Source organism: Myotis myotis, unplaced genomic scaffold, assembly GCF_014108235.1.
Source record: "Myotis myotis isolate mMyoMyo1 unplaced genomic scaffold, mMyoMyo1.p scaffold_m19_p_4, whole genome shotgun sequence".
Lineage (NCBI taxonomy): Eukaryota > Metazoa > Chordata > Mammalia > Chiroptera > Vespertilionidae > Myotis > Myotis myotis.
The window spans coordinates 117,713,404-117,730,111 of NW_023416346.1; the positions used below are offsets into that span (position 1 = coordinate 117,713,404).

At 42.8% G+C, this 16,708-nt stretch overlaps 2 pseudogenes; one reads left to right on the plus strand and one right to left on the minus strand.

Moving 5' to 3' along the window:
* Positions 1-219: 219 nt before the first annotated feature.
* Positions 220-802, minus strand: LOC118654467 (annotated as a pseudogene).
* A 14,461-nt stretch (positions 803-15,263) lies between these two features.
* LOC118653648 lies at positions 15,264-15,740 on the plus strand (annotated as a pseudogene).
* Positions 15,741-16,708: the final 968 nt, after the last annotated feature.

The window sequence follows — 16,708 nt, forward strand, 5'->3', positions numbered from 1 at the left end:
TTAGGGCTAAATTTTAATAGAATGTGAAAGTTTGAATCCTTACACTTATTTAAATAAAACCTAAAAATTACTGATTGGTTCAAAATGGTTTTATGGAAAAGCTAATTTGTAACAAAAACTTGGCATTGAGTGCGAAGGCTCCATCGTTTTTTGAGCAAAGCATACAAAGGTTCGCAGGGCCAGGCGCAGGGCGAGGCCCAGACATTTACAACAGAAGGCATTTTCTCTTCCTCTTCTTGATGGGCGGCGGGCAGAGAACGGCTCGGATAGCTTCATCGAACACTGTCTTGAGGCCTCGCTGTGTGAGAGCTGAGCACTCCAGGTATTTTACAGCACCGATCTCCTTGGCCATGGCTAAACCCTGCGGGTAGGTGATGGGTGTCAGCTTCTTCTCCTTCAGTTTCTCAATCGTGTCTTTATTATCCCTAAGATCAAGCTTGGTCCCCACCAGGATGATGGGAGTGTTGGGACAATGGTGTCGAACTTCAGGGTACCACTTTGCACGAACATTCTCAAATGACGCAGGACTCACAAGAGAGAAGCAAATTAAGAAGACATCTGTCTGCGGATAGGAGAGGGGACGTAATCTCTCATAATCTTCTTGTCCAGCAGTATCCCATAAGCCCAGATTCACCGGTTTTCCATCTACCATAACATTGGCAGAATAGTTGTCAAAGACAGTGGGGATATATTCTCCGGGAAATGCATTGGTAGTATAACTGATCAGCAGGCAAGTTTTACCTACAGCTCCGTCTCCCACCACCACACACTTGATGGCCTGCATCCGGGCCGCTTGGGGGGCCGCGGCAGCGGCGGCCGGGGCCTGAGGAGGGAAGCGGCGGGCTCGGGGCGCACAGCTGCAGGCGGCGGGGCGTGGGGTGCCGGGGCCGCTGTCCACGCCGCTTCGCCCTCCTCCAACGGGAAGCGGAAGCCCAGCAGCGGCCACCACCCAAAGCTGGGGAAAACTGCCCCAACACCCATTTTTGATAAAAACTCTCAGCAAAGTGGGAATAGAGGGATCATATCTCAACATAATAAGGACCATATATGACAAACCTACAGCCAACATCATACTTAGTGGGCAAAAACTAAAACCATTTCCCCTAAGAACAGGAACAAGACAGGGATGTCTGCGTTCACCACTCTTATTCAACATAGTACTGGAAGTGCTAGCCATAGCAATCAGACAAGAAGAAGAAATAAAGGGCATCCATATAGAAAAGGAGGAAGTAAAACTCTCATTATTCACAGATGACATGATATTGTACATAGAAAACACTGAAGACTCCACAAAAATCTACTAGATTTAATAAATGAATTCAGCAATGCAGCAGGATACAAAATTAACACCCAGAAATCACTGGGCATTTTTATACACCAATAATGAATTCTCAGAAAGAGAAACTAAACAAATAATCCCATTTACCATTGCAACAAAAAAATTAAGATACTTAGGAATAAACTTAACCAAGAAGGTAAAAGACTTGTACTCAGAAAACTACTACAGGACGTTGAAAAAAGAGATAGAGGAAGATATAAAAAGAATATACCATGATCATGAATTGATAGAATTAAGACCATTAAAATGTCTATACTACCCAAAGCAATCTATAGATTCAATGCAATCCCTATTAAAATATCAACAGCATATTTCACAGATCTAGAAAAAATAAATACTCCAAAAATTTATATGGAACCAAAAGACCCAGAATAGCCACAGCAATCTTGAGAAAGAATAACAAAGCTTGTGGGATCACAATACCAGATATCAAGTTATACTACAAAGCCACTGTACTCAAAACAGCCTGGTACTGGCACTAGAACAGGCATATAGATCAATGGAACAGAACAGAGAACCCAGAAATTGACCCAAGCCATTTCACTCAATTAATATTTGACAAAGGAGGCAAGAACATACAATGGAGTCAAGAGTCTCTTCAATAAATGGTGTTGGGAAAATTGAACAGATACATGCAAAAAAATGAAACCAGGCCACCAACTTACACCATACACAATAATAAACTCAAAATAGATAAAAGACTTAAATGTAAGTCATGAAACCATAAAATCCTAGAAGAAACCATAGGCAGCAAAATCTCAGACATCTCTCATAGCAATATGTTTACGGATACTTCTCCTAGAGCAGTGATGGCGAACCTTTTGAGCTTGGCGTGTCAGCATTTTGAAAAACCCTAACTTAACTCTGGTGCCTTGTCACATATAGAAATTTTTTGATATTTGCAACCATAGTAAAACAAAGACATATTTATGATATTTATTTTATATATTTAAATGCCATTTAACAAAGAAAAATCAACCAAAAAAAAATGAGTTCGCGTGTCATCTCTCACACGCGTGTCATAGGTTCGCCATCACTGCCATAGAGCAAAGGAAACTAAGGAGAAAATAAACAATGGGACTATATCAAAACAAACAGCTTCTGCACAGCAAAAGAAACCATCAACAAAATAAAAAGGGAGCCCACTGCATGGGAGAACATATTTGGCAATGATACATCTGATAATATCCAAAATACATAATGAACTCATACAACTTAACAAAAGGAAGACAAACAATTCAATTTAAAAATGGGCAAAGGACCTAAATAGATACTTCTCCAAAGTAGACATACAGATGGCCAAGAGATATATGAAAAAATGCTCAAAGTCACTAATAATCTGAGATGCAAATTAAAATAACAATGAAGTATCACCTCACATCTGTCAGAATGGCTATCATCAACAAATCAACAAATGACAAGTGCAGGTGAGGGTGTGGAGTAAAGGGACCCCTAGTACACTACTGATGGGGATGCAGACTGGTGAAGCCACTATGGAAAACAGTATGGAGTTTGCTCAAAAAATTAAATATGGAACTGCCATTTGACCCAGTGATCCCAATTCTAGGAATATATCCTAAGAAATCCGAAACCCCATTCAGAAAGAATGTATGCACCCCCTATATTCATAGCAGCAGAATTTACAATAGCTCAGATTTGGAAACAGCTCTAGTGCCCATCAGTAGACGAGTAGATAAAAAAAAAAAAAAAACCTGTGGTACATTTACATCATGGAATATGATGCAACAGTAAAAAAGAAGGATCTCTTACCCTTTGAGACAGTATGGAGGGACCTGGAGAGTATTATGCTAAGTGGAATAAGCCAGTCAGAGAAAGACAAGTATCCCATAATCTCACTCATATGTGGAATCTAATGAACAAAATAAACTGATGAACAAAATAGATCCAGAGACAAAGAAGCATAGAACAGACTGCAGAATCTCAGAGGGAAGGCAGGAGAGGGTGGGTGGGTGGGAAGAGATCAAAGAACTTGTATGCTGCCCTAACCGGTTTGGCTCAGTGGACAGAGCCTCAGCCTGCGGACTCAAGGGTCCCAGGTTTGATTCCAGTCAAGGGCATGTATCTTGGTTGCGGGCACATCCCCAGTAGGGAGTGTGCAGGAGGCAGCTGATCCATGTTTCTCTCTCATCGATGTTTCTAACTGTCTATCTCTCTCCCTTCCTCTCTGTAAAAAATCAATAAAATATATTTTAAAAAAAGAACTTGTATGCTTATACACATAACCCCATAGACACAGACAATAGGGTGATGAAGGCCTGGGGTGGGGGGCAGGGGTGAGCCAGAAGGGGTCAATGGGGACAAAAATGGTACATATGTAATACTTCCAACAATAAAGATCTAATTTTTTAAAAATGAGAGAATCCAAACAAAGAGAGAAAGAGACAATCATAAAACCAGTTTCCAGGGACAGTGAGTGGGAGAGAAAAAAAGCTTCCATGAAGATAAGCATTCAAAAAGCAACAATTACGAAGGCCACAATGAAGCCCAATACTACAAAAGGAAGCCAACATGTAAGAGGAATCACTCAGAATCCAGTAGGAATAATAGAACAATCTGAAAAAGATTTTAAAATAAATGCATTTAAAATCAACACACCAAAAAGCAGGTGGCTGTGAATCAAGAGCAGATGAAAATCTTGGAAATGTTTGTTAAAACACTGAAACAATGTTTTAGATGGTGCATTACTCAAGGTCCAGTCAGGAAAAGAAAAATCTCTCTTGGTATTTTCGACAAAAAGAACATAATGCAAGGAATGCATTACACAGGTGACAGAGGAATGAGAAGACAGGAGGGGACCATGATGCATCCCAGAGATAAAAAAAAAAAAAAAAAAAAAAGGCAGGAAGCTACTGCCACCCCTATGGCTGAAAGGACAATAAAGAAGATTGTTATCAAACCCTAGCGTTTACCACCATCCATGGGAACTAGAGTCACAGCTGCTGTGGCCATGGAAGTTATAGCTATCTGGCAGGAGATGGAGGCTCAAAGGAGACACAGTGGCTCCCAGATACATTACCCAAAGCCAAGACAGAGGGAGAAAAATACCGCAGCTTCTCCCCTCCCTCTCCCTCAAGGCATCTGCCAATACCTTCCTTTGGCCAAACTACCCAGAAGGGATCATGGGATACATAGCTCCTTGTAACATGGAACACACGGGGTTAGGGAATGAATCTGAGAACAAACTGACAAATGGCCCAATATAATGAGATAAACAAGAGAGTGGGCCGCAAAAGGTGAATTTGTGATTTAGGAACCAGAGCTGCTGAACTCACTCAGAGGCAGCACAGTCACAAAACTATTTAAAATATGAAAAAGCGATTAAGGGCTAGGAGGGTAGGTAGAGAGGCACCAACACAGATTTAATGAAAGTTCCAGAGACTGAAACTAGAAAGAATCAGGAAGTGGCAATATTTAAGGAGATAATGTCTAAGAATTTTCCAGAACTGAAGAAAGGCAGAGTCCCTTGATTGAAGGAAAAAAAAAAAGAAAGGAAAAAAAAAACTATTTCCAGGAAATTAGCTGTATTATTTGAACAAAGCATCCCACTGAGTACATTTTTTAAACCTTCAGAGCATTGAAAAGCTAATGAAAGAGTAAGGAAATATCAGGCCAAGAGAAAGCAGGAGCCTCCAGAATTAAACAGTTTCAAAGCCCAGAATTGGTTTTATCCCAAAGGGTTTGCTAATAAGGAACACTTGTGCTTCGATTTTAGTGGCTTCATGGGGAAATGTGAACACAGAACAATGCCAGGGCCTGCCCAAGGTAGGGAAAGTACAGGCAGACCTCGGAGATATTGGAGGTTCCGTTCCAGACCCTCCTCAATAAATCATCGCAGAAAAGCAGTCGTCATCTTTTTTGCTGGTGGAGGGTCCAGCCTTCGACTTGTAAAAAACATAACATCTGTGAAGTGCAATAAAGCAAAACGAAGTAAAACAAGGATGGCTGTAACCGGAGCCCTTTCCCATGTTAAGTTGGGACCTCACTGGCGTGCAAAGGAGGGGGGGAGGGAAAGGAGAAATCCTTCCCTGTGAAGTTGTGACCGTGAACTTGCAGCTCAGGTTCACACTGCTTGAGTAGTTCTGGGAATTGAGAGCTGTGTACCTGGTTTAAAGTGGTTCCAGATTGGGACTACCCCAAGAAGAAAACGCAAAGGCAACGTTTTCTGGAGGAAAGCGGCTTCATCCTAGGCTTCAGTGAATCTACAAAATAATTTTTCAAGTCCAGTCATCATAGAAGGTAGAAAATAAACAAACATATAGGAGAATAAGTCACCATGAGCTGAACCAGCTGAAACAACAGACTGCAGAATCAGACTTAACCAAAACTTTGGATACAGATTTTTTGGGGGTGGGGGGAATGCTTACTTTATTTAAAGAAATAAAATAGCCCAGCCGGCGTGGCTCGGTGATTGAGCATCAACCTATGAACCAGGAGGTCAGGGTTCGATTCCCGGTCAGGGCACATGCCCAGGTTATGGACTCGATCCCCAGTGTGGGGCGTGCAGGAGGCAGCCGATCAATTCTCTCTCATCATTGGTGTTTCTCTCTCCCTCTCCCTCTCTCTCTCCCTTCCTCTCTGAAATCAATAAAAATATATTTTAAAAAATAATAATAAAGAAATAAAATGCATGATTAAAAATATCTACAAGAAGGGAAAAGTATAAAAAGTGACCCTTCTTGGTTTCCAATACCATTCTCCAATGAAAGGAATCAGGGCTCATTGGAGAAAAGGTTGTTCTAGGACTGGGGGAGGAAAAATACAAGATGAATGAGGAGCATCTTGAAGTGCCTGAAAGTAAAAAAAAAAAGGCTCAAAAAACAAAACCATAGGTGTATCACAAAGAAACACAGGAGACAACCTGAAGGAGCTACTAATGGCCAAAGCTGGAACAATTGGGACAAGAAAAACAAAGTAAATAATGTAGTATTGAACTATAACCTAAAGTTATATTTTTAACAGATGTTTTATTGATTTTGAGAGAGAGAGGAAGGGAAAGGGAGAGCAAGAGAGAAACATCTATGTGAGAGCAATACATCAATCCGCTGCCTCCTGCACGCCCCCTATCAGAGATCGAGCCCAAAACTGCGGCATGTGCCCTGACCAGAATTGAACCTGCAACCTTTCAGTACATGGGGGGGGGGGGGGGGGAATGACACCCAACCAACTGAGCCAGACTAGCCAGAGCTAAAGTTATATTTATAAAATAAATATCCGTGAGTCCATACTGATATCCATGTATAAAATAGTTGATATTCATTTATAAAATAAATATCCTTAAGTCCATACTGATGTCCATGGATAAAATAGTCAATATTCATTTATAAAGTAAATATCCATGAGTCCATACTGATATAAAAATTGAAAAATAATTAATTTTTCAACAGAACAAGATAGAAGAAAATAAAACATATTTGAAGTGTTGAGAGTAAATAACTGCCTATTTCAAATTACATATTTAATGAAACTATCCTTCAAAATGAAGGTGAAAGACAAATGTGTTTGGACACCAGGCTGATGGAATTCATCACCGGTAGAATTCCTAAAAGAAAATACTAAAGGGTGTCCTTCAGGCAGAAGGAAAATGATCCCAGATAGATTTGCAGGAAGAATGAAGAGCAAAGAAAGTAAATACATGGGCAGTTCTAAATTAATATTGAGTGCACAAAATGATAATAATGTTGGGAGAGTCTCCATATACACAACTACAATGGCATAGAGGTCAGGAAGAGGTATAAATGGAATCTTCTAAGGTTGCTGCCTGGTACAGGAAGTAGACAAAAAGGCCAGTTAACAACAGACTTTAATAAGTCAAAGATGCGTGTTTAATCTCTGTTACAATGACGATCCAGCAATTTTATTCCTGGGTATGTGCCCAAGAGAAATGTGTGCGCTGAACATGTGCACGAAAAAAAAAGCGAAGTGCAAAAAAGGTTCCCAGCAGCATTGGAGATAGCCCCAGATGTTGACAGAGAACGGATAAATCAATGGAAATATATTCATCCAATGGAACAAAACCGAACCAAGGAGAGCCTCTATGACTGGAGTTGCTTGACCATCTTTTCCAGCACAGGCACTGGAATGAATGAATTAATTTGCTTCACTCCGTTTAGGATTAAAAGCTTAAAAGTTCCCGAAGACTGAGTCACCCTCACATACTTTAGGCAACATGCTGACACTTTGGCTCTGTTGCAAAGATTAGAAGAAGAATCTGGCAGATGGAGCCTTCAGGGGCCTCTTTAGTTTCTGCAGCAGGAGTCCTGCCAGGTCCTCAATTTATCTTTCCACCAAGATCGTATGCACCTAGGGAATTGCCCAGGAGTAATCAGGCTTGCTGTTAGCAAGGCCAAACCATTAGGTGGTGTCCCCCTTCCCTCCCAAAACAGTCCATCCCTTTGGTCACTCATTATTCACATAACCCATCTTCCCCTATACACACTTTCCAAAATTCTGTTCTCTAAAATAATGTGATTCTCCCCCCCCCCCCGTTACAACATAAAATGTACTCACACTTCCCAAAAAGAGACACACCAGTCTCCAAGTCTCCTAAGTTTCTGTGTCCAGCTGCAAGATAGAGATCTTTGGATCCGATCTGTTCCTCTTCAAATTCCATCACAATTCTGTAACCTACAGTCTAAATAACAAGTCTCCATTTTCATGTACGTGGAGAAAGGAGTCGGTCAACAACACGAGAGATTCTTTTAAATGTACAGATTTCGCAAGGAAAGGAATTTGAGGATCATCTCTAATCTTGGTTTTTGCAACTAGTTGTGAGGTTTGCCGCCTCCATCACACAGTCATACTCTTGCCTTGCTGTGGGAGGGGTCCCAAATGGTAATCCCTGAGAGTCTGTGCCCTGTCAGTCCTGCCTGGTTAGGCGTCCTGTAGTCTTCCATTAATTTACTCACGGGAGGCCCCTGACTCCCATAGGGTGGCAGCAAGCTATTTTGCATTAATCAAAGGCAAGTAACCAAGCCAATATCAAACCCCTCTTGGTTTGGACTTCACACAGTAGTATGGGGAAGAGGCCAGCAGTTTGTAACCACAGTGGCTCTCTAGATTACTGTCCCTGCTGAAACCAGGGACTCTTCCTCATCCCAAAGAGAGAGGCTGGCCCAGCCGGCATGGCTCAGTGGTTGAGCATTGAACTATGAATCAGGAGGTCATGGTTCGGTTCGATGCCCGGTCAGGGCACATGCCGGGGTTGTGGGCTCGATCCCCAGTGTGGGTCGTGCAGGAGGCAGCCAATCAATGATTCTCCCTCATCGTTGATGTTTCTCTCTCTCTCTCTCTCTCTCTCTCTCTCTCTCTCTCTCTCTTTCTCTCCCTTCCTCTCTTAAATCAATAAAAATATTTTTTAAACTAATAATAAAATTTTAAAAAATAAAACATTAAAAAACAAAAAAGAGAGAGGCTGCACTGCAGTGAGCTCAGTTTCTCACAGGCTCTCCTAGTGCTCACAGTAACGGGCGGCTGATTTTCTCAGAACTGGTGTGTATCACCTCTGGGTAGCTGGCATCCAAGGTCAGATCCACACCCTCCCCCACTACACACACACACACACACACACACACGCACGCACGCACGCACGCATACACATATGCACACACTCGCGCACACACCTGCTCTCCCAAGAGCCCTACAGAAAAAGAGAAAACCTGCCAATAAACACATGGAAAGCTTTTCAACCTCACTAATAACCACGGGACTACAACCTTAAAGAGGGAGAAATCATTTTTCACCCACCAGACTGGAAAATATGATATTTTGGCAAGGCTTAGGGCAAATGGGCACTTTCCATACTTCAAGCGGCACAGCCATTTTGTCAGGCAATTTGGCAGTGTCGCTAAGACTGCACCGACAGGCAGGTGATGTTCACTGCAGCATGGGGTTTAAGAGTCAACATCCGGAAACAACCTAAAGGCTATCCTATGACATAGAGAGGTAAAACATGGGGTTTTCATTTCATAGCCAAGAAGGAACTAGATCCACATGTATCAAGTGAGATTTCAAAACTGGATGAGATAGCTGAGTGGGGGTGGGGGGAGCAAGGAGGAGTTAAAAAAGTGAATGATACTGCAAGAGAGTATTATTTTTTAAAAAAACAAGTACATGCATGTTTAGTATATAATTTTTTTTAAGTTCTGGAAAGATTTACTCCAAATTCATAATAGAGAGTGGAGGGGTGGGGAGGAGAGAGGCCTAGATAGGTTACTGTTGAAGAGGACTTTATCTGTATCTATGTCCTTATTTTCACCAGGAGAATGTGTTCATGTTTTATGCTTACAATTGAAAATTAATAATAAAAAATAATGCACGTTACTTTGGAAAGTAAATGTACCTTCAAATGTTCACTCACCTGATGTGTGGTAAAGACCTGCCTTTTGTGACATCCTCTTTGCAGGACTATGGTCTGAGTGGCCCCAGAAGCTTCCAGAAGTACACTTCTGGTGACGCAAAGTCTAACAAGCTAACCAGCCAGGCACAATAGAAAGTCTTTATGAGTTTTATTGAGCCAAATTCAAACAGGACACCTCTGAAGCTTTTGATATCCATCAAAATAGTGAGCCAGACTGGCCCTTGAATTAGTTACCTACTGCTGCCTAACAAATTATCCCCAAACTTAAGGGCTCAAAACAACACTTATTTTTTTAAAAAAAATATATTTTATTGATTTTTTACAGAGAGGAAGGGAGAGAGATAGAGAGTTAGAAACATCGATGAGAGAGAATCATCGATCAGCTGCCTCCTGCACATCTCCTACTGGGGATATGCCCGCAACCCAGGTACATGCCCTTGACCATTATCGAATCTGGGACCTCTCAGTCCGCAGGCCGACGCTCTATCCACTGAGCCAAACCGGTTTCGGCAAAACAACACTTATTCTCTCACAGCTTCTGTGGGTCAGGAATTCTTATGGTGTTACTAGAGGTCCGGTGCATGAAATTCATGCACTGGGGTGGGGGGTCCCTCAGCCCCGCCTGTGCCCTCTCACAGTCTGGGAGCTCCGCGATTGATCGCCCCAAAGAGGTAGGCCCTACCCACCCAGCTGGGGCTCCATGATGGATCATCCCTGCAGAGAGAGGCCCCACCCACCCACCACAGCCTGCCAGTCGGTGGCCTGGGCCTCCCTCTTTGGAGCGATCATGGAGCCCCCGACTGATCGATTGCCCTGCTGGCCGGTGGCCTGGGCAATTATGGGGCAATGGCCGGGCTCCCGATCAATCACATCGCACCCGCCTTGGCTGGCCTGGCACCAGTGGGTGTCATAGTGTAGTAATCTGGAAGGTCATCCAGAAGGTCATTTGGCTGTCTGGTCTAATTAGCATATTATGCTTTTATTATTTTAGATAGTCAAGGTGTTGACTGGGGCTGCAGTTTCATCTGAAGGCTCTACGGGAGAAGGAGCTGCTTTCAAGCCTATTCAAAGGTGGTTAGCAGGACTGTCTCTCACAAGCTGTTGGACTGAGGATCTCGGTTCCAATGAGGGCCTCAGGTTCTCACTGGTTGTCAGCAAGAGGCTGCCCTCAGGTCTCTGCCACGTGGACCTCTCCACAGTGTAACTCACAGCACGGCAGCTGGCTTCGTCACAACAAGCAAGCAAGAGGCACCAAAGAGAGATACTTTGTGATGAAGACACAGGTCACCGTCTTTTGTAACCCAATCTCAAAAGGGACATCCCATCACTTTTGTTATATTCTCTTTACTAGAAGCAAATGACTAATGCCTCACACACTCAAGGGGAGATGAGCATTGTCAGGATCCAGTTCAGAAGCTGCTATCACAGCCCCGTGAAGATTCTGTGCTCCGTTTATGCTGTGTTGAAATGGGCCCAATGGGCCCTGGTCGGGTAGCTCAGCTGGTTAGAGTATTGTTTTGATAAGCCAAGGTTGTGGGTTCAATCCCCAGTCATGGCACATACAAGAAACAACCAATTAATGAATAAATAAGTCCAATGAATGCATAAATAAGTGGAACAACAAATCGATGTTTCTCTCTCTCTCTCCCTTCCGCTCACTAAAATCAATAAATAAAAAAATATTTTTAAAAATATATTTTATTGATTTTTTACAGAGAAGAAAGGGGAGCGATAGAGAGTTAGAAACATCGATGAGAGAGACACATCCATCAGCTGCCTCCTCCACACCCCCTACCGGGGATGTGCCCGCAACCAAGGTACATGCCCTTGGCCAGAATCGAACCTGGGACCATTCAGTCGGCAGGCCGACGCTCTATCCACTGAGCCAAACCGGTTAGGGCAATAAAAATATTTTTTTTAATGGGGCCAGTGGGAGAGGGGGAGGGAGTGCTCCAGGAATGGAGGAAATAGTATCCAAAAACCTCCTATCCTGGTGTTATTAGAGAGAATATTAGTAAATCCAGCAGATGGCACCCTTCACTGTGAGCTGGCACCCATTCTCTTGAGACTAGCACCTTCAGCCATATTAACGATTAATTTTCAAAGAAAAATAATACAATTCTAAGTGATTGCTGTGATTTTCTTTTTTAAAATTTGTTGAAGATTTTGATATGTATGGTGTCAACTTATACCATAGCAACGTGTCAAGCCAGGATCTGAGTATTACTAAGAAAACAGTCATTTTCACTAAGAGCACCTCGAGTCAGCATCACAACTGACAAATTCAGCATGTGGCCATTTGTACCTAACAAAAATGGCCATACTGTCAATTAACTTTTAAACCTTTCTTCGTATGGTTAAAATCTCGGGGTTGCTATAAATCTGAAGGGTCATCTCGCAGTGTTCGCCAACCTCTAGTATGTGACTTATTAGTGGATCAGAACAGACATTCCTACAGGGCTGAGCAATCTTCTAGGTGGTTAATTTGAGTTCTGAGTGCTTGCTGTCTCTCTCTCTCTCTCTCTCTCTCTCTCTCTCTCTCTCTCTCTCTCTCTCTCTCTCTCTCTCGTTCTCCATGGGCTTGTGCTAATGGAGTAGCAACATGTGTTCTCTGCCTAAAACTTCCCCCAGAAAGCCAGCAATCCCCAACAGAGAGAGAGCCATTTCACTCCAGCCCTACAATTCTCAAAACAAGCTCCATGCCCAGCCAGTGTGGCTCAGTGGTTGAGCATCAACTTATGAACCAGGAGGTCATGGTTCAATTCCCAGTCAGGGCACATGCCCGGGTTGTGGCTCAATCCCAGTGTGGGGAGTGCAAGAGGCAGCTGATCAGTGATTCTCTCTCATCACTGATCTCTCTCTCTCTTTTATATATATTTTATTGATTTTTTACAGAGAGGAAAGGAGAGAGATAGAGAGTTAGAAACATCGATGGGAGAGAAACATTGATCAGCCGCCTCCTGCACATTTCCCACTGGGGATGTGCCCGCAACCCAGGTACATGCCCTTGACCGGAATTGAACCTGGGACCCCTCAGTTCGCAGGCCGACGCTCTATCCACTGAGCCAAACCGGTTTCGGCTCTCTCGCTCTCTTGCTCTCTCTCTCCCTTCAACTTTGAAATCAATAAAAGCATATTTAAAAAAAAAAAAAAACAGAAACAACAAGCTCCATTATCAGAGCCAGCATCACAGCCATACAAGCAGGAAGTTTCCAACACAAACATGAGCACGCAACGATCATAGACTATCTGAGGAAATTTGCTGCCATGAAAGACAGGCACCAAGCTCAACCAACATGGAAAGTGCCAGAGTTTGCCTCTGGTGTTTATGGAGGGATAGGGGCGTGCGTGCATGTGTGTGTGTGTGTGTGTGTGTGTGTGTGTGTGTGTGTGTGTGTGTGTGTGTGTGTGTGTCTCCCCTTTCCACCCCACCTTCAGGAATCTAAAACATCACAAGGCTGAGATAACAGCAGGAGTCTCTTTAAAAGTATGTACAGCACTGAAAAACTGAGGAGACATGAACTCTTTCAGCATAATTAGGTTCAAAATATACACCAACAGGCAGTTATCCTCCACAGAAACGTCTGATTGCTTTGTCACTTTCTCCCACGGGTCACAGCACCATGATGTCCACTTCCACCTTCAGGATCTAAAGTTTCTCCTCCCCCACCAAAAGGGGAACTGGATGGAGTACTGTAAAACAGACAGCCCACAACAGAAGTACTAAAAAGACCAAGGAACATGGGGAAGGGGCAAATATGCTGGAAATGATTCAAGGAGGTTGCTCTCTATTAGCAGAAGGACTGGACATCGGAGCATCAGATGAGTTGAACGGATGAGGACAACCTGCCAAGTTCCTCTTTAGGCTGCATATGGCTTCAATTATGAAGTAAAGAACCAATGTTGTGTGCTTGCTTGGCTGAGGGCTTGGGTATGCTCCATCTTTTACCTCCCCAATCACACAGAACTTGGCTTTCTCCCCAGCAGAAGATAGAGAGGAAAAGGTCATGCACAGGGTGTTACTGACCATCCTGTCCCTTCCCCAATAAAGTAGGGGCCATAGGGCCTGGCCTACATTTTGCTATAAACCATCCTTGGGTATTTTTTTTTATTGTCTAAAGTTTTACATATGTCTTCTTTTACCCCAGTTGACATACTCCCCCCAGCCATTCTCACCCCAGGCAAGCCCCCACCACCCCAGTGTCTGTGTCCATTGGTTAAGCTAATATGCATGCATATAAGTCCTTTGGTTGCTCTCTAACCCCCCCCTCCCCTGCCATTTGTCTCTGGATCTATTCTTGTTCATCAAATTATGTTGATCATTATATCCCACATATGGGTGAGATCATGTGATATTTATCTTTCTCCGACTGGTTTATTTCGCTTAGCATAATACTTGGTATTTTTAATATTTTTTTCTTTCTTTTTTTTCATCATCTTTGCATTTTAAAGTATGATAGTTGGCTGGATTTTAGAGTAAAACTTCTGTGTTAAATGTGAACAAGGAAACATTTTCACCATGAATATCAGACGACTAGAACAATGCAGTTGCCCAGACCCAAGTCGTGATAGATCTGCCATTCACTCAGATAGCCCAGAGTGGAACCTTGGAAGGTCTGAAGTCAGGGCGGCAAATCTGGGGGAGAATATGCTGTTAGAACTGTATATATTGGAAAGAAACCCAAATATATGCGGCATTCTGTAAGTCTACCACATTGAGAAAGTCTGAAGTTGTAAATCAGATGTCATTTAAAACATAACCTCCTGCCCAGCTGGTGTGGCTCAGTGGTTAAGCATCGACCCATGAACCAAGAGGTCAGGGGTCGATTCCCGGTCAGGGCACATGCCCAGGTTGCAGGCTTGATCCCCAGTGTGGGGCGTGCAGGAGGCAGCTGATTGATGATGTTTCTCTCCCATCAATGTTTCTCTCTCTCTATCCCTCTCCCTTCCTCTCTCTCTCTCTAAAAAAAATTCAACAAAAACATATTTAAAAAACATAACCTCCACAGATGTCCAGTTTCTTAAGATATTAGAGTTGTTCCTGGATGGGGACAGAGGTCTTGTGACAGACATGCCTGCATTCACTCAAGTCCCTGGGACTGAGCAGCCTCTGTGAGGCTGGCAATAATATAGCCGGTTTGGCTCAGTGGATAGAGTGTCAGCCCACGGACTGAAAGGTCCCAGGTTCGATTCTGGTCAAGGGCACATACCCAGGTTGTGGGCTCAATCCCCAATAAGGGGCATACAGGTGGCAGCCAATCAATGATTCTCTCTCATCACTGATGTTTCTAGCTCTCCCTCTCCCTTCCTCCTGAAATCAATAAAAAAATATTTTTAATTAATTAATAAATAAATAGAATAGAATAGGCTTTAAAATCACTGACAGGGAACACTTGCTACCAGAAACATGATCAAGTAGTGAGAAGTAGCTCTTAAGGTACCAGATCAAAAAAGTTTGATCGTGATTAGAGATGCCAATGACATGGGACAAGAGTGGAAATTACAAGGATGGAGCATCGACCTTCAATACAGGCCGCTGGCAGTATAATGACAACGCAGACCCTACCTCCCCAAGAATATGAAAGTGATGATGACTCTCATGAAGTGTTGGATTTAACTAAATATGCAAGCAGACACCACTGGTGGAATTGTGTTTTGGGCCACAGTCTGGACCTATGGTAGAAAAAATACTCAGTAGCTACCCAGATTGTAATGGGTGGAGTGACTGGCTGGTGTGCGGGATTTTTGTCCCAGAAAGCTGGGACACTCGCAGCAACCACAATAGGTGGTAGCTTTCTTCTCCTTCAGATTGCTTCAGATTGCTAGCCACAGTGGCTATGTGCAGATCGACCGGAGGAAAGTTGAAAAAGGTGTAAACAAAGCAAGAAGACGGATTAAGAAACGAGCAAATAAGGCAGCATGTGAACTCAACAACATACTTGAAAGGGCAACAGACTTTGTTGACAGAACGTTGTGATATCCAGTGGATTTGTGGGAGGCTTTTTGCTAGGCCTTGCATCTTAAGGATATGAGTGTTCTGCCACAGTGGAGTCCAGAGTGACGAGAAATAACTAGCTGGACAATATCAAACTCACAACTCAGCATTTTGCCATCTGAAGTTTGGCCAACTACTATCTGCTGTAAAACAACCTATATGGTATGTGTGCAACAGTATTCTGAGCTGTCATTTATTCAAAGCAGATGTTCTTTATTGTGCTTTACAGTATAGTGCCAATAATTAAAAATGTGTATTATATCTATAACATTAGGGCTGACTTTTTAAAAAAAGATACTGTTTGCAATAAGCTGAAAAACTGTAATGCCCTTTTGTCAAAGGATTTAGAAATAGAATTATTAAAGATGTTAAACAGGTTTAATACCAATTTTAGATTGTTTTTCCCTGCAATTATCAGTTTACTTACATAATAACTATAGTAAACAGTTTCAAGGAAGGCTCTTCTAAGGAAATATTACATGTTTAAAGCTTTTCTTCTTTCTGTTTTTGGATGTCTGTGGTTGTTATATATATATGGATTGTTCATGAACCTAAGTTACCAAATTGTTTATTTGTTTGTTTGATTTTGAGAGCTGCCTCATAGCCCTAGAGAGAATAGCAGAATGGAAAATGGCTGCTATTCATTTGCCCAATTTATCAGTACATGTTGGTGAGAAGGAGAAAAGGCCACTACCTCAGACTGGAACAGCTATGACAGCATCCTCTCCCCAGCCCCTCCCCAGGGAAGAAAGCAGCATGCTAGAAGGGTCAGAAGCACCAGGAGCACATCGAGTTGTCTAGGGAACTTTTGAAAAATACTGATGCCTGGGCCCTTTCCGCAGAGATTCAAGTTCAGTTGGCCTGGGCTGAGTCCTGCGCAGAGGAATTTTTAAAAATTATCCCAGGTAAATCTGATGTGCAGCTAGAGTTGAGAACCTCTGACCCAGATTAAGGGTTTGTAATCCTAATTTACAGGCAAGATTTATTCAGCCATTTT